At 45.2% G+C, this 19014-nt stretch overlaps 1 protein-coding gene across 2 annotated transcripts in view; it reads right to left on the bottom strand.

Annotated features, from left to right (window-relative positions):
- OSBPL2 (oxysterol binding protein like 2) overlaps positions 1-19014 on the bottom strand; it is a 113934-nt gene that overhangs the window by 56173 nt on the left and 38747 nt on the right. The window contains exon 1 of one of the 2 annotated variants that reach the window (XM_075350402.1): positions 18199-18223. The exons of the other annotated variant lie outside the window; for it this stretch is intronic. The gene's annotated coding sequence lies outside the window, so the exon portion shown is untranslated. Of the gene's footprint in view, positions 1-18198; positions 18224-19014 lie in introns of those variants that run through there. 2 annotated transcript variants of the gene reach the window in all.

Genomic DNA, 19014 nt, shown 5'->3' with positions numbered 1-19014 from the left:
TACACTGGATACAACTGTGTCTAGTGAGAACAGGACTATCTATGTACCATTGAGCATACATAAGAGTCTTCACTCACTGACGTGAAACACATATCTTGAAACAAAGCATATCAAGAAGTTGTAAGCCATTTATATAGTGATTAGGCTTTATTACCATAAAAATGTACAAAAAAAAAAGTTTTAAAAAAAATTGTCACTACCTGCAGTCACCACTAGAGGGAGCTTTCTGCATACTGTTTATATATTGAACTCAGTCACAATGTATGCAGTAAGCTCCCTCTAGTGGTGGCTGCAGGAAGGGAGAATTTTAACATTTAATTATGTAAATACAGGAGTTTTGGAGCTCTGTTTCAGAAACGAGACTTTCTTAAAAAAAAAAGACATAGGATATTAATAGGAATACAAAATGCTGCCTCTGGAACAAGGTGGTGGCCTTTAACGTTGTTATTTTTTTTCCTAGGAAAAAAATGTACAGGAAATATAAAATGAAGAGTAAATACATTTGTTTATTAGGAGTGAGGGAGGCTATGTGGGGCCCTCCGGTCATACTGGTTGTCACCAAGTTTTCTTGGGAAGGGAAATAAGTGTTGAACAGAAGGTTTTATATCTAGGCAGACAGACCTGGCTCAGGGACTTATATTGACTAAGGGACACCACTTTATTCTATGGCTCTAATGAGCAACAGTGCTTGACTCCAGCACAGTGTGTTACTGATGGAGATCAGGAGCCGGTCAGCCATAGAGCATAATTAGGTATCAAATGTGTCATGGAGAAATCAAACTACAGGCATCTACCAAGGTACCCCAGGCCATAATGCACCCCAAAAACTTCTAGGAAAAGGGGGGAGGGTATTGCAAGTAGATATATAGCACCTATTGCTTATGCTCGCATATTGCAGTACAAAAACTGCAAAAATCACGCAAACGTGCAGCAAAACCAAGCTACAGCCTCCGAGTGATATTTCAGTGCTCACACAGCAGCAGTCCGTTACAATGTATCAGTGATCAATGAAGTAAAAGTAAGGCTATGTGCCCACGTAGCATATTTTCATGCAGTTACGCTGCGTTCTGCACCGCAGCGTAACTGCATGCGTCATGCGTCCCCTGCACAATCTATGAAGATTGTGCCTAATCCATGCCCACGTGGCATATTAGACTAATATAGAAACGAGGGTGGGTATTGTGTAAAAATCATATAACCCTTTAAAATTACAAATTTTATTGATACTTATTAAAATCCACAACCTTTGTGCAAATATTGAAGAAAATAAAGAGGGAAGAAGGTAAATGCTTACCCTTTATGATGGCCCTCCCTCCTGTCCACTAGCTACCGCGGGGGTCGGCACCCTGATAGCTACGAAAATGGCGCCCCCACTCAGCGGTGGCTGACCCTGTAATATCCCTCAAATAGCCCTCAAAAAGGTGGTAAAAAACAGATGAAGTCAAGGGTCATAAACAGGGTACACTCATACTTCAGTGGACAGAAAGATTGGGACAACCACACATGAACACCAGGTTCATACCACCTCCAATGTCATTGGTGATCCTGGGGTAGTAGTACAGACCACCGATATCAAATACACTAAGTGTATAGTCCTGTACGACCCCAAAAGGCAATGTAAATAGCAGGTGCATACATTAAATGCCCAAAATTACCCCTTGGTATGCACATTCAGGAGCTTAATGGTGTTTAGTGCAATAAAATACACATATTTATAAACACACCTTGGCCTCCAATGCTGACTGGTGTAAACGGCCGGTTTGCTCATATACAGAATAAATCAGCGCATACCTGGTGCAGTTGCCTAAGAACAACCAACTATGATCATTGAGGTTAGTCAAATAAATACATCAAACACTTATCGTGTGAGGAGGGTTCATGTGTGGGTCCCAGAATTGCCCCAGTTCTGCCTCAACGCGTTTCTCCGGACACGGATCATCAGGAGGCTTGATACAAGACTTGCCAACCGGTTTCAGGACAGCATAATGTCAGGATAAGGGGGCTTATCCTGACATTATGCTGTCCTGAAACCGGTTGGCAAGTCTTGTATCAAGCCTCCTGATGATCCGTGTCCGGAGAAACGCGTTGAGGCAGAACTGGGGCAATTCTGGGACCCACACATGAACCCTCCTCACACGATAAGTGTTTGATGTATTTATTTGACTAACCTCAATGATCATAGTTGGTTGTTCTTAGGCAACTGCACCAGGTATGCGCTGATTTATTCTGTATATGAGCAAACCGGCCGTTTACACCAGTCAGCATTGGAGGCCAAGGTGTGTTTATAAATATGTGTATTTTATTGCACTAAACACCATTAAGCTCCTAAATGTGCATACCAAGGGGTAATTTTGGGCATTTAATGTATGCACCTGCTATTTACATTGCCTTTTGGGGTCGTACAGGACTATACACTTAGTGTATTTGATATCGGTGGTCTGTACTACTACCCCAGGATCACCAATGACATTGGAGGTGGTATGAACCTGGTGTTCATGTGTGGTTGTCCCAATCTTTCTGTCCACTGAAGTATGAGTGTACCCTGTTTATGACCCTTGACTTCATCTGTTTTTTACCACCTTTTTGAGGGCTATTTGAGGGATATTACAGGGTCAGCCACCGCTGAGTGGGGGCGCCATTTTCGTAGCTATCAGGGTGCCGACCCCCGCGGTAGCTAGTGGACAGGAGGGAGGGCCATCATAAAGGGTAAGCATTTACCTTCTTCCCTCTTTATTTTCTTCAATATTTGCACAAAGATTGTGGATTTTAATAAGTATCAATAAAATTTGTAATTTTAAAGGGTTATATGATTTTTACACGTGGCATATTAGAACACAGCGCTTTGGCTACTGCCGAAGTACTGCGTTCTAAAAAGCAACATGTCACTTCTTTCATGCGCTTTGGCTGCAGCCTCCGCTCTGTCTATGGGAGGGGCTGCATCCAGAGCGCATGAAATCGGCTTTTCATTACGGACTGTTTCTGCAGCGATTTGAAGCGCACATGTGCTGTTCAAATCGCAGCAGAAATTTCTGCAGGGACAGAACGCAACGTGCGCACATAGCCTTACGCAGAAGAAAACAATTGAAGAGAATGATCATAGTATCATAGTATCATAGTTTTTAAGGTTGAAGGGAGACTCTAAGTCCATCTAGTTCAACCCGTAGCCTAACATGTTGATCCAGAGGAAGGCAAAAAAAAACCAATGTGGCAAACAAGTTCCAATGGGGAAAAAATTTCCTTCCTTCGTCCACATCCGGCAATCAGACTAGTTCCCTGGATCAATACCCTGTCATAAAATCTAATATACATAACTGGTAATATTAAATTTTTCAAGAAAGGCATCCAGGCTCTGCTTAAATGTTAGTAGTGAATCACTCATTACAACATCATGCGGCAGAGAGTTCCATAGTCTCACTGCTCGTACAGTAAAGAATCCTCGTCTGTGATTATGATTAAACCTTCTTTCCTCAAGACGTAGCTGATGCCCCCGTGTTCCAGTCGCAGACCTAGGTGTAAAAAGATCTTTGGAAAGGTCTCTGTACTGTCCCCTCATATATTTATACATTGTGATTAGATCCCCCCTAAGCCTTCGTTTTTCCAAACTAAATAACCCCAAGTTTAATAACCTGTCTTGGTATTGCAGCCCACCCATTCCTCTAATAATCTTGGTCGCTCTTCTCTGCACCCTCTCCAGTTCAGCTATGTCCTTCTTATATATCGGTGACCAGAATTGTACACAGTATTCTAAGTGCGGTCGCACTAGTGACTTGTACAGTGATCCACATTGTATAAGCCTGTACAGGGACTACTCTTGACTTTACAGCACAGAGCTTGAAAACTGTAAAGGATTAAAACTGTATTTAAAAAAATATTAAAAAAAACATTTCATGATTGTACAACTTAAAAAAAAAACAACACATGGCAGCACCACGTTTGTCCAAAGGCCATGTCTTTTAGGGTACCGTCACACTTTAGCGACGCTCCAGCGATCCCACCAGTGATCTGACCTGGTCAGGATCGCTGCTGCGTCGCTACATGGTCGCAGATGAGCTGTCAATCAGGCAGATCTCACCAGCGACCAGTGACCAGCCCCCAGCCAGCAGCAACGCGTAGAAGCGATGCTGCGCTTGGTAACTAAGGTAAATATCAGGTAACCAAGCGCTTGGTTACCCGATATTTACCTTGGTTACCAGCGCACACCGCTTAGCGCTGGCTCCCTGCACTCCTAGCCAGAGTACACATCGGGTTAATAAGCAAACCGCTTTGCTTATTTACCCGATGTGTACTCCGGCCACTCGTCCAGGGAGCAGGGAGCCGGCACTGGCAGCCTGAGAGCGGCGGACGCTAGTAACCAAGGTAAATATCGGGTAACCAAGCAAAGGGCTTTGCTTGGTTACCCGATATTTACCTTGGTTACAGCTTACCGCAGGCTGCCAGACGCCACCTCCCTGCACATTCAGATCGTTGCTCTCTCGCTGTCAAACACAGCGATGTGTGCTTCACAGCGGGAGTGCAACGTCCAAAAAAATGAACCAGCACTGTGTGCAACGAGCAGCGATCTCACAGCAGGGGCCAGATCGCTGCTCAGTGTCACACACAGTGAAAATCGCTAATGAGGTCACTGGTGCGTCACAAAAACCGTGACTCAGCAGCGATCTCGCTATGTGAGAAGTGCCAATTACTGTATTAATCAATGAGCTGCAATACCAGATGCAACCTGTAGACAAATGTGGCAGGATTTTTTTTTTTCTTGTTATGGAAATAACCATTTTTTTCCAAATCAGTACAAACTATTAACCTTCCCCTTCCAACCCCCTGGGATTTCTGATAACTGAGGGGGGACAGTCAGGAGTGTCGGCTCCGGAGGTAGCATGGCCACTCCTTCTCTGCGCAGAGTACAGCTTGGCCATGTTGATATTCCAGTTCAGCCTCACTTTTTGAAGCATAGGGGATTAAATACAGCGCTCGTAGCATTTCTGCTCTAATTAGGCTTTAAATCTACATTTCCTTAGTCTAGTAATTGCCACCAGAGGGTATTCCAATATGTTTTGACATCAGTAATGCTGCGCTCAATCACCACTCAGGTACCAGGATTAACCTCCTATTTATTTGCTGTGCAAAATTCTTAAACCGCAACAAATAAATAAAATAAAACTAGATACTGAAATCTTCAGCCCACAGTTGTCATCTAATAATCTCAGCCATGTCTCCGTTTTATACCTTGTGCACGTGACGGTATTATAGTTGGGAGTTGTAATAATGCACACGTTTGTTACACGCTGGGTTATACTTATACTTAAAATGGTGAACCCCTGCCATGATGCTATAGCGTAGGTGCAGTCTCAGCCCAACATTGTGGCGCCATATGGCGGCACAGAATACAACATAGCTACAAAAACTCCACAGGCTTCTGTTCTGGCTCCCTGAACATTTCTCTACTGTGTGCATGATGATGATGATGTCTTACAGGTCAGCCACATAGGCAAGACTCAGGTGGCCACTGCAGCCAGTACGTGCCTACTGGAGGTGTCATGGAGCTTTCCACCAACCCTGAATACAAAATACACTCCTCAATCTTGAATGTCCAATAGCAAAGAACACGTCATGGAGATCTGGAAATCACAGGAGGGATAGACATTTTAATGGTATGCAAATGAAAAAAATATGGAAACAGAATTTTCAAAACATCTTGAATAATTCACTGTCAAGTATGAGCGCCATGTGTAGGAACCCCGCACTTACAAACCTTGGCTGCCATCAGCGAGGTTATTCATGGTTGTCCGAGGAATGTTCTGCCACACTAAGGGGTGCTTCACACACAGCGAGCTCGCTGCCGAGATCGCTGCTGAGTCACGGTTTTTGTGACGCAGCAGTGACCTCATTAGCGATCTCGCTGTGTGTGACACTGAGCAGCGATCTGGCCCCTGCTGCGAGATCGCTGCTCGTTACACACAGCCCTGGTTCGTTTTCTTCAAAGGCGCTCTCCCGCTGTGACACACAGATCACTGTGTGTGACAGCGAGAGAGCGACAAATGAAGCGAGCAGGGAGCAGGAGCCGGCATCTGACAGCTGAGGTAAGCTGTAACCAAGATAAACATCGGTAACCAAGGTGGTTACCCGATATTTACCTTAGTTACCAGCCTCCACAGCTCTCGCGCTGCCTGTGCTGCCGGCTCCGGCTCTCTGCACATGTAGCTGCTGTACACATCGGGTTAATTAACCCGATGTGTACTGTAGCTAGGAGAGCAAGGAGCCAGCGCTAAGCAGTGTGCGCGGCTCCCTGCACATGTAGCTGCATTACACATCGGGTTAATTAACCCGATGTGTACTGTAGCTAGGAGAGCAAGGAGCCAGCGCTAAGCTAAGCGGTGTACGCTGGTAACTAATGTAAACATCGGGTAACCATACCCGATGTTTACCTTAGTTACCAGTGTCCACAGCTTCCAGACGCCGGCTCCGTGCAAGCGCAGCGTCGCTTGCACGTCGCTGCTGGCTGGGGGCTGGTCACTGGTCGCTGGTGAGATCTGCCTGTTTGACAGCTCACCAGCGACCATGTAGCGATGCAGCAGCGATCCTGACCAGGTCAGATCGCTGGTCGGATCGCTGCTGCATCCCTAAAGTGTGAAGGTACCCTAAATGCATGGGCATTGTGATCATCAAGATCCACTGCTGGCAGCTCCCTCTGCAATTGTCAACAAATAATGAAAAGAAAAGTCCTGATACGCTGCAGGTCATGGTAGTAGCATTTTTTGACCATACAACCTGCGCACAGTAGCATGAGGAACATGCGCCCTGGAATTGTTGTGTTGAAACCAGTTGTTGAAACACTTTGGCAGTACCACTGGTTCCACAATGGTAACACTGAGCTGAGCTTATAGAAGACTATAAGGCTATGTGCACACACTGTGTTTTTTTGACGCTGCGTTTTTGTGCGTTTTTGGCCGCTAAAAACGCACAAAAACGCACCTGCGTCGAAAAAACGCGGCAAAAAACGCACGCGTTTTGCCGCGATTTGGTGCATTTTTTTGCTGCGTTTTGCTGCGTTTTTGCTCACTGCGTCCTTATGCGTTTTTTATCAGTGAACAAAAAAAAAAAAAGGTCTGATGTCATTTCCTTCTTCAATGTGTTCTTCATTCTCCACTAGTGTATACAGAAGAGCAGACAGCTGCAGAACTACAAGGCTCAGCATCCTCCATCCAATAGTGTATGCAGGAGAGCAGACAGCAGCTGTCGAACTACAAGGCTCAGCATCCTCCTTCCAGGACTGTATGCAGGATTTCTTTGCCCCCCCAAACAAAAAAAATGACATGGGCTTCGCCATATTTTTGTATGCTAGCCGGGTACAGCAGGCAGGTACGGGCTGCCCCCAACCCCCAGCTGCCTATTTGTACCCGGCTGGGAACCAAAAATATAGGGAAGCCCTTTTTTTTTAAATTATTTTATGAATTTCATGAAATAATTTTAAAAAAAAATGACGTGAGCTTCGCCCAATTTTTGAGTCCAGCCGGGTACAACTAGGCAGCTGGGGATTGGAATCCACAGTGCAGGGTGCCCATGCTTTCTGGGCACCCCCGCTGTGAATTGCAGTCCCGCAGCCACCCCAGAAAATGGCGGTTTCATAGAAGCGCCATCTTCTGGCGCTGTATCCAACTCTTCTACCTGCCCTGATGCCGGGTGGCTAGCTAGGTAATAATGGAGTTAGGGCTAGCTGTATATTATCAGCTAGCCCTAAGCCCGAAATTCATGGTGTCACGCCAATATTAGACATGGCCACCATGAATTTCTAGTAAAGATAAAAAAAAAACACAACACACAGAAAAATATTTTTATTAGAAATAAAACACAACACAATTAGTGACTCCATCTTTATTGAAATAAAGAACCCCCCCTCCGCAGTAATCCTGGGTTAGGGTCCCGCGCCGTCCAATCCGGATCCAATATCATCTGATCGGTTTGCTGGAAGGCAAAGCGATCAGATGATGCGTCAGGATCAAGTGCCTGAATCCCATCACACATCAGCTGATTGTATAAAAGCCGATTATACAATCAGCTGATGCATCGGTGCAAAAAAAAAAAAAAAATAATACTCACTTATGTGCTGATTACCGGCAGCTCCTGCAGCGATGGGATGAGAGTCTGATCCCGTCCGATCGCTGCAGCAGCTGCCGGTAATCAGGGATGAAGTCTCCTGACGCATCCGCTGATACCGGCCGGGCGCCCGCGTCACCGCAATACTTACGATCACCTGATGCGTCAGGTGACTGCATCAGGTGATCCATCGCCAGGTCCTGCATCCATCGGAGCTTTCCCGGCCGTCTGCACACAGCCGGAGCGGCGATACCGTGAGAGGAGATGGGAGCGGACATGGCACCGGGAGTCTGCAGACAGGTGAGTATAACTTTTTTTTTTTTTTCTACTGTTAACTTTTGTTTTCGTAGCCGCTTCCACCTCCCGCCCAGACATGGCGCCGCACGGCAGCATACATGCCCAGGACGGGAGGTGGAAGCCGCAGTGACGGTACCGGGAGGATTCACGCTTCTGTATATACTGACAGAAGGAATCCTCTTCCTGTACACGTCACTTTACTACCCACCTCCTGCGTTTATAGCTGCGTTGTTGGTCTAGAAACGCACCAAAACGCACCAAAACGCAGCTATTTGCGTTTCTCATTGCGTCTTTCAACATCCCATTGAACTCAATGGATGAAAAGCGCAGTGAAAAACGCGGGAATAATTGACATGCTGCGTTTTTGTGGCACCACAAAAACGCAGCTGAAAAAAAACAGATGTGTGGGGACAGCAAAAATGAAAACTCATAGACTTTGCTGGGGAAGCAAAGTCATGCAGTTTTGAGGCCAAAAACGCACCCGAAAAACGCACAAAAACGCCGAGAAAAACGCACAGTGTGCACATAGCCTAAAGGTTCGATTATCGTACATCACACCACTCCACATCATAATCCCTGGTGTAGGACCGGTTGATGTTCCCTCAGGAAAATCTCTTCATGGTATTGGCCACGTGGTCACCACAAAGAGACCAGAGACTGGAATGGAGCAATAGAGGTCTATCCTGTTCTACAAGAAGTCCTGCTCTTGCCTGTTCCACGTGGTCTCTACACAAATCTCCAGATCATTGCAACCATCACCATGAAGAGGCCTTCACAAAGGAAGGGAAGGTCACACAGGTCCTCTACCGAGATTATGGTGTGGGGTGGCATAATGTACAATAGCCGGACTCCTCTATTCTTCTTGCCAGGCATACTTACAGCTCAGAATCACATTTCTCCAAAGTGTTCCGGGAGCCATTTTTAATTACGACAGTGCAGGCAGCATGTTGCCCGTGCTACTATGAGCAGCCTATGTACCCTTAGGCTAGGTTCACATTTCCGTTGTTTTAAATCCGTCAGTGACGGATCAGTCGTTGTTTAGATGTCAACTGACACAACGGATGTGTTTTTCACAGGATTACTTTCACAGGAATCCTGTGAAAAAAACTGATTCGTCGCATCCGTTACATCCGCCGTGCGTCCGTTTTTGACGGATCAGTCATGATCCGTTTGTGTTTGGGACAGCCCAGTGGGTGTGCCAAACGTGCTGGGCATGCTCAGGAGAGCATGACGGGATCCAGCGCTGGATTCCGTCATAAGACGGATTACGACGGAATCCAGCACCATAGACAAACATTACAAGTGTGACGGATGGCGACAGATTCCTGCGCGGTACATTAATTTTGACGGCCCAAAAAACGTTACATTCTGTATTGCTCCTGCCCGGCGGTCAGTGCAAAAACGACTGACCGCAGCGCAGCGGATGCAACACAAGGTCATCAGTCGCAATCCGCCAGTAATACAAGTCTATGGGACACAACGCTAAACGGATTGCGTTGTTAACCATAGCCGCAGATTGTGACTGATACATTTTAATGGAAATGTGAACCTAGCCTAAAATGCGCAATCATGGCCTGAAGAGTCTCCGGACTGGTCTCCCATTGAGCACATCTGGGACATCATTGGTCGGCAATTGCAAAGGAGCTGCCAGCAGAGGAGCTTGTTAATATACTCACCGATCAACTGTGAATTGAGGTGTTGTCATAATCTATTTAATAATTATTAAAGATTGTTTTTTATCAAACAAAATTGGGATTGTAACTTAGGAATTACTGATGGTTTTGGATCCCGGTGATCTATTTGGAATAGTTTTTGTATACCGACTGATCCCTGTCTTTTCCGGTATCCTTCGCCGTGCCGCTCCTCATTTGAGTCACCTGACGGTAATTCAGACTCTCCGGATCCCACTATAAGTTGGAAGTCTCTGTTACAATGTAAGCCTATGGAGGCTTGTTCTGACTTTCCATAGGATTACATTGTAAAAGCCACTTCCAGGTCACACAAAGCGGCATGATCTGAAGGAATCCTTCTTTAGTAACTTCACTGACAGCAGCCAAGGCTTGTGTGTGCCTTTCTGTGTGGCACTTACAGTATATTCATTAATGAACAAATCAAGATGTTTTGAAATTTTGTTTTATTTTTTTTTGCCATCATTTACATAAGAGTACGCTGTGATTTCCATTATTCCACGACTTTTCCTTTTTGTTGTCGTCATTTCAATGTCGAGACGTGTATATAAGTGACAAAGCAAAAATTCCATGGAGCGCGACGGAGATCATTCTTTAATGTAAGTCTATGGGAGTCTCATTCTGGCTCCCATAGAGTTGCATTTACCGCTTGTGATGTAATTTCTGACTTCCGGACAGTCAGACGTTGAGATCACAAGATGGCACAACGGGAATGGAGGAATGCCAATAAAAGGTGAAGACACTGAAGGGTAAGTATAAGATAGAGGCAGGGACTTTAGGTTAAAAGCACCATTTAAGAAAAAAAAAAATAAATAACCGCACAGTGTATAATTGCGAGAAATGACGACTTATAGGGGAGCACAGTGGTCTGGAAAAGCTGAGTCATGAACCCTTGAAGCTCCAGTCTTCCAGCAGTGACCTGCTATTCTTAGAGCCCATGATCTAAATTTTTTTTCCCACCTTTCGTCCATCAGTAATCTGTGCATCTGATGAAGGTCAGGGATCTGACAGAAACGTTATGCTTTAACACTAGAAGTCCCAGGAATTTCGAGCTCCATAGGGTTTCAATGGTAGAAATGTTAAATGACCCCTCTCTGGGACTTCTAGTGTTAATCTGTGGATTGCATCTGTAAATAAAGCACAACTTTCAGCCAGTGCAAAGTCATTCTATATTATTAACCCTTGGACGAGCCCGTCTCACGCGTCGCATGTAACCTAGAATGATCTCCAAGGGGATAAAGATAATTCTGTGAAAGGCAGAAGTGAATGTCCTGTAATGCTAGAAGCAGATTATATATTACGTGCAGCTGCAGATCTCGGAATAATGCGCTCGCTCCGGCCCTGGGGTATTGAGCAATGAGAACCCGACCATCACATCCTGACCTCCATGGATATATTTTTATTTAACCCTTTTAGAGTTCCCCTTTTTATCTGTTGCATCCACGGATACCCTGATAATAGGCAGTGCCCGGTGCTACTGACAGCTGCTTATCTACTTATAAAATGAACATGTTTTGGCTGTTGAAGAAATTGTACAAGATTAAAAAATCATGATTGCTTTACTCCAAGCCAGCGCCACTCCTGAATGCAGGATGTGTCTGGTATTACAGCTGATCATGTGCCAGATGGGAGTAACCACCTGTCAATAATTCAATTAGCAGGAAAGAAGGTCGGTGGGGGAGGCTCTGCCTTTATATCAGGTAGATTACTGATGACCATAAAAGACTTACTAAAAAACTTAGGGCTACTTCTCACATAGCGAGATCGCTGCTGAGTCACGGTTTTTGTGACGCAGCAGTGACCTCATTAGCGATCTCGTTATGTGTGACACTGAGCAGCGATCTGGCCCCTGCTGTGAGATCACTGCTCATTACACACAGTGCTGGTTCATTTTTTGGACATTGCTCTCCCGCTGATAAGCACACATCGCTGTGTGTGACAGCAAGAGAGCAACGATCTGAATGTGCAGGGAGCAGGAGCCGGCTTCTGGCAGCTTGCGGTAAGCTGTAACCAAGGTAAATATCGGGTAACCCAGTGAAGGGCTTTGCTTGGTTACCCGATATTTACCTTGGTTACTAGCGTCTGCCGCTCTCAGGCTGCCAGTGCCGGCTCCCTGCACACGTAGCCAGAGTACACATCGGGTAAATAAGCAAAGCAGTTTGCATATTAACCCGATGTGTACTCTGGCTAGGAGTGCAGGGAGCCAGCGCTAAGCGGTGTGCGCTGGTAACCAAGGTAAATATCGGGTAACCAAGCGCTTGGTTACCAGATATTTACCTTCGTTACCAAGCGCAGCATCACTTCCACGTATCGCTGGTGGCTGGGGGCTTGTCACTGGTCGATGGTGAGATCTGCCTGATTGACAGCTCACCAGCGACCATGTAGCGACGCACCAGCGATCCTGACCAGGTCAGATCGCTGGTGGGATCGCTGGAGCGTCGCTAAAGTGTGACGGTACCCTTACATTCAGAGATTGGGGGAGGAAGATATATCAACTAATCCTGGCACCACCTTTATGAAAAGGAAAATGGGCCAGACTTCTATGGAAATAAATTCTAAACATGGTGGCACTGAAGAGGGGCATAATGCATACAATGAAACGGGAAGTTATACAGAGGTGTACTGGTCACAATGGAGACTCTGCCCCAGGTGAAAGTATACCTAGCTACAGCACACAAGCCCACTATGGGTCACCAGTCAGACCCCCATGTGTTAAACTTGTCAAGATCCCCTCCTAAATAAAAATCTATGGTCAGGTAGAAGCGGAAAGGCATGAGTAGGGTTTAGGCTTAGTCTCTGTTTTGGAGAGGTAGTGCCTCCCTTCCTCTCTGCCCTGATTGAGAACCCACAGCATCTCTCAGATTGGAAGATTTTGTATAAAACAGAGCGCATCCCAAATCCTGACTGATAATGGCGATAATGGGTCTGGAGAGCGAGAAACCATCGCTCCTCTGTTGTCAATTCAGGGAAAAAAACATCTCAAAAGAAATAATTGGCTGAGATAAGGCAGGCCCGAGCAGGCCGGCATCACAGTATATAGGGCCGATAACATCAGGAATGCGGATCACAAAAGGACTGGGATGGCTGGCATGAATACAGAAGAGTATCGTAAGGAGGTCACAGTACACAGGGAGCCAAGGCTTCACACTCAGGGTAAACGTGGTACTGTGCTTAGTGCGGAGAGTGCGGAGGAGACGGGACAGGATTTATTAAATAGTCATACCTTCCTCTAGAACGGGAAAATCCTGAGCTGCAATCAAAGTTCTGCAGAACAAAAGATGAAATCTCCCTGTATTCGCTGCTTGTTCAGTGTCTGTTGTAGGAAACAATGCCCCTGTCCTCCCACCCAATGTATTATAAGGGCTCAACTACATTGTTAAGGATATAAAGCTCCCTGACTGTTTCCTGGATCAAAGAAGATAGTGAGTGCAGCTCTGGATTATAAGAGGATGTAATTCAGGATTAATACAAGATAAGTAATGTAATGTATGCTCAGAGTGACTCCAGAATAGTGAGTGCAGCTCTGGAGTATAATACAGGATGTAACTCAGGATTAGTACAGGATAAGTAATGTATGTACCCATGACAGCTGAATACTGAGTGCAGCTCTGGAGCATAACACATGATAAAACTTAGGATAAGTGATGTAGTGTATGTATATGGTCACTCCACCAGCAGAATAGTGAGTGCAGCGCTGGAGTATAATACAGCATGTAACTCAGTCATTGGTACATAAATTACTTATCCTGTACTCATACTATCAGCAGAATAGTGAGCGCAGCTCTGGAGTAGAACACAGGATAAAACCTACGATAAGTACAGGATAAGTAATATATGTACAAAGTGACCTCTACCAGCAGAATAGTGAGTGCAGCTCTCGAGTATGCAGGACATAACTCAGGATCAGTAGTAAATAAGCAATGTGCCTAATAAATGACAAGGCCAAGTGTTCCAGCCCTGGTGAAATAATTGGCAGTAGGATACCACTGATTCAACGCACATCTCAGCACTTTACATTCATGATTCGGAGCTGTACCTCAGGGCACAATGATTATTTTTTATGGTCATCATGTGTACTATTACAGGTTTTCTATCACTAGACCTTTTGAGGGTGGCTGTTCAGGGTTTACACTCATCTGTGACCTGGCACCCTCTTTTGAGCTCTGGAGATGGTTGGGATCTTAGGTTACGTTCTTTTGGAGCTCATTAGCAGTGGACCTCCAGCAATGGAAGTCCTGCGGTGCTGTGCGAGGCTGCGGATATCATTAGAAAAAAGGTGAGTGGAGCCGCACATTTCAGATACCCTTTTTGCCTGGAAAAAGGTGAAAATTGCAGGTACACTCACAGAATAAATTGACTTGCCGCAGATGTCAAACCTCCAGCTCCTGCTACGGATATATTGTGTTGTGTGTGCATTACATTACAATCTCAAGCACTTTGCTGGCACATTAAAATGCAACAGACTTTTAGGAAAGGAATATGCAGCAGAAACTAACCCTAAACTTAACGCTAGAGTTACATAAGGTATAGGTCTACTGGGAATCCGCCACAAAAAGAAAACAAAAAAAAAACAACACAGCAGCACGCTGCAAGCAATAAGATGGGTGCACGCTTTAAATAGACTTACTCAGTATATCAAATAGTCTGTATACGTGCACGGCACAAAGGGTCACAGTTCACTTTGATCAAAAGTCTCAATTTGTCTTTAAAGGGAACCTGTCACCAGATTTGGGGTCTATAAGCTGCGACCACCACTAGTGGGCCCTTATATATAACATTCTAACATGCTGTATACAAGAGCCCATGCCGCTGTGTAGAATGTAAAAATCACTTCATAATACAGTGGAACCTTGGTTAACAAGAACAATCCGTTCTGGGACTGTGCTTGTTAACCAAGTTACTCGTTCAGCAAAGCAAGATTTCCCATAGGAAATCATTGCAATGCAGACAATTCCTTCCACAACTTGTTAAATGTCCCATCCTGGTCCCCTTTTGTGCCATTCCACACATGCACAAACAACACACAAACAACACACAAGCACATATTATGCTCACTTTACCTTCCGTTCCATCGCCAGCCTCCTGGGACTTGCTGTTCGCTAGTACGGGTTGTGTATCGGGTTACCATAACGACGAGGGAGGAACTTCCGCTGCCAGAGCGCTGACGTCAAAGGCAGGAGCCGCTTGCCTCTGATTAGTCAGCGCGCTGCCTTTGAGTAGCAGTGACAAAGGAAGTTCCTGCTTCGTCACTATGGTTGCCGATGCACAGCTTATACCGGCGAACTACAGGACCCAGGAGGCCGGCGATGGAACGGAAGATACACATATTATGCTCACCTTACCTTCCGTTCGATCGCCGGCCTCCTGGGTCCTGTAGTTCGCCGCGAGGATTCCTCCCTCGTCGCGATGTACCGGGGAACTACAAGAACCATGAGACCGGCGATGGAACAGAATGTAAGGTGAGCATAATACTGTATGTGTGTGTGTGCGTGCGTGCTTGTGTGTGTTTGTGTGGACTGTAAGAGCGGGTCAGAGCGCGGTGGATGTACAGAACCGGAAGTGTGTGCGGTGAGGATTTTGCTCGTACAGCAAAGCTTTCTCATAAACAGTTACAAATTTACAGCAAGCTTTGCTTGTTAAGCGAAATTCTCGTTAAGCGAGGTTCCACCGTACTTACCTAAGGGGCGGTGCCGATGCAGAGTGGTCAGACGGGCGTCTCCGTTCTCTGGTACAGGCACCTCCTCTTTCGGCCATCTTTGTCCTCCTTCTGAGGCCCGTGTACATGACGCGTCCTGCGTCATCCATACTATCAGGCATTGAGGTCCTGTGCAGGCGCACTCGGATCTGCTCTAAGCAGGGTAGATTAAAGTATTGTAGTGCGCATGCGCGGGACCTCAATGCTGGCTAGTGTGCATGACATAGGACGAGTCATGCACCCAAACTTCAGAAGAAAAAAGGACAAAGATGGCCGAAAGATGAGGCGCTGGTAACAGAACGGAGACACCCAACTGACCAGTCTGCACTGCACCGCCCCTAAGGTGAGTATTATAAAGTGATTTTTACGTTCTACACAGCAGCCTGGGCTCTTATATACAGCATGTTAGAGTACTGTATATAAGAGCTCACTGGTGATGGCAGCAGCTTATGGGCCCCAAATCTGGTGACAGGTTCCCTTTAAGGCTTTTGATTTGGGGGGGATTGGGAAGTTTTGCGGCACTCCCCTCCCCCCTCCTTACGACTGACCACCACCTTATGTACTTATTTTTATTTTATCTCTGTTGAAATGATGTTTTTCCATGAATTCTGACACCTTCTCTGAGAAGTTCTGAGCAATTACCTAAAAGACCGTACAAATATGACAAAAATGTTTATTCTGGCCTTTACCACACAAGGGTGCGGTAGTTATACTACATGCAAAAAATGGAGGGATCTGGGCTTGGTGTGTTTTTTTTTTTCCCTTTTGCAGATTTGTTAATCTATTCCACCCAAAAACACATTTTTCCCAATTTCTGTTAACAAAAATTAGCAAAAACTGCAAACAGCCTATAAAACAAAAAATCTGCTCCACCTTTAGCACAGCTGATAGATGAATGTTCTGCCAAATTATTGGGACCTAGCATCAACGGAGTCAGACTACTAAATATTCTAGATTACTGAAAAGACGGTCAAAAAAAATACCAAACTCACAGAGTAAGTCCAAAATGAGTGTCCGCTGCTATGTAGAGCTATCAGCCGGTCCATGTCCGCTGACTAATAGAGGAGGGGATCCGGCCAGGGCGTCACAATGAGACATTGGGGCCTATTACACAGACTGTTCGAAGAGGAGCCAATAGTCCAGAATATCTGTTATTCCGCGACGTGATGGGTCACAATAATGCTGAAGTCACTTTACAGTAGGCTTCTGCACAAGTATTGTTTATCCTTAGAGGTTCTCTCCATCTCACAAGTCCTAAGTATGTGCACACGTCAAGTATCTGATGCAGAAATGTCTTCACCTCTTGGCAAAAAAAAATGCAGTGGTAAAAACGCTAATTTCTACTGATCAATCAGGGGTCAATCAGAGGTGGGGGCATGCCAGACTACCTTTCCTGTAGTCCTGCTGCATAAACAAACAAAATCAAATAAACAAAACAACAGATGGACCTGAAACAGGTAGCCCGAATTGTTTCTGTAAAGGGAACCTGTCACTGGATGTTTATAATAGTCACCTAACGGTTGGTGCAGCGCAGTCGGTCAGATGGGCGTCTCCATTCTCCGGGTCCACGCCTCCACTTTCGGCCATCTTTGTCTTCCTTCTTCTGAAGCTAGTGTGGATGACGTGTTCTACGTCATACACACAAGCCGACATTGAGGTCCCGCACATGCGCACTACAATACTTTGATCTGCCCTACTCAGGGGAGATGAAAACGCACCTGCGCAGGACCTCAATGTCGGCTAGGGTAGATGACGTAGAACGCGTCATCCATACTAGCTTCAGAAGAAGGAGGACAATGATGGCCGAAAGAGGATGCGCGGACTCGAAGAACAGAGACACCCATCCGACCAACTGCGCTGCACCAACCGTTAGGTGAGCATTATAAACATCCGGTGACAGGTTCCCTTTAACCCCTATAGCATGCTGTCTTTAGATTACATAGCAAAATTCTGCTGACAGATTCCCTTTAAATCTGCACCAAATTTGCAAGGAGAAAATACTCAACATGTGTATGAGACTTCAGGATTACAGGATTAGGATTCTCTTTACTGGCATCAGGAAACCCTTCAGGTTTTGTAACACATACATATATATATATATATATATATATATATATATATATATATATATATATATATATATATATATATATATATATAATAAATAAAAAAGAGAACTAGAAAGCAATGTGTGCACACATCCTTATAGGCATTGCTCTATGAACGCATGAATGCAAAAAGCTATCACCAATCCCCACAAGAGATGATAGTTAACATGATGATCACTGGGGGTCCTACAGTGGGGACCCCTCTGATCCAGAGAGCTAGGCTCTGAAGTCATGGGATATTAGAAATCTCCATTTTTGAAGGAAGAAATAAATAAATCAGTGAGACCCCCGAGGATTACCCTGTTGATAAATGATAACTTACGTTTATGGTAACACCCTTAAGATCAGCCCCATTATCTTCCTCATCACTGGGCCCGGCTTTGTACTGCAGCTCTCTTATCAGCCAAGAACATCAGTAAAGAACCACTTTGAGGAAAGAACTCAAGTAACACCTTGAGAGCCGAGGTGCCCGGAGCAGACGTCTGGTACAGCCGGTCAGGTCACACACGGTGTGGCTGGTGTCACCAGGGACCGCGTTTTATCACTTAAACAGGTTTCCCCAGATTGCAGTTACTCAGTGACTCAATATAGATTGTGCGTGATTAGTCATCATGCAATAAAGACAAGGGCTGCAGATACCGATGTCGTATGGGAACACGTTGTGCTGGACGAGGTCTAGGAACGCCATCTTGAACCTGACAATGTATAACACAGCACAACAAATAAACACTTTTTGTCTGCTACTTGGCAAAAACCATGTGCGCTATACTAAATCGAATGCGCTGAATCCAAATCTGAAGTTAGTTTTTTTGTAGCACGTCAGGATATTAAGTTATTCCAATTTTTGTGAAAATTAAAATAAGCAATTAATAAAGATACAGAATCGTTATGTCCCACAGTTTCACAACATGTATTATCATTTTTATTGAAAAAGAAGTATAGGTAAATAAACCAAAAAACTTAAAAATCACTTATAGTAGCTTAAGAAATCGCCTTGAACTCAGCAGAGTACTTTTAAAAGTGCTTCAGGCACTTGCTTTTGCGCTTGTGAGTGGTCCTAGTGGCCCGTTGCAAAAACCAGCAGTAATCGCCCATCATGTTGGGGTTAAAGCGACCTGGGTATCTTTTTTCCATAGTA

The sequence above is a fragment of the Anomaloglossus baeobatrachus genome, chromosome 5 (assembly GCF_048569485.1).
Source record: "Anomaloglossus baeobatrachus isolate aAnoBae1 chromosome 5, aAnoBae1.hap1, whole genome shotgun sequence".
Lineage (NCBI taxonomy): Eukaryota > Metazoa > Chordata > Amphibia > Anura > Aromobatidae > Anomaloglossus > Anomaloglossus baeobatrachus.
Note: the sequence above shows the minus strand (reverse complement) of the source record. Positions and strands in the feature narration are given on the sequence as shown.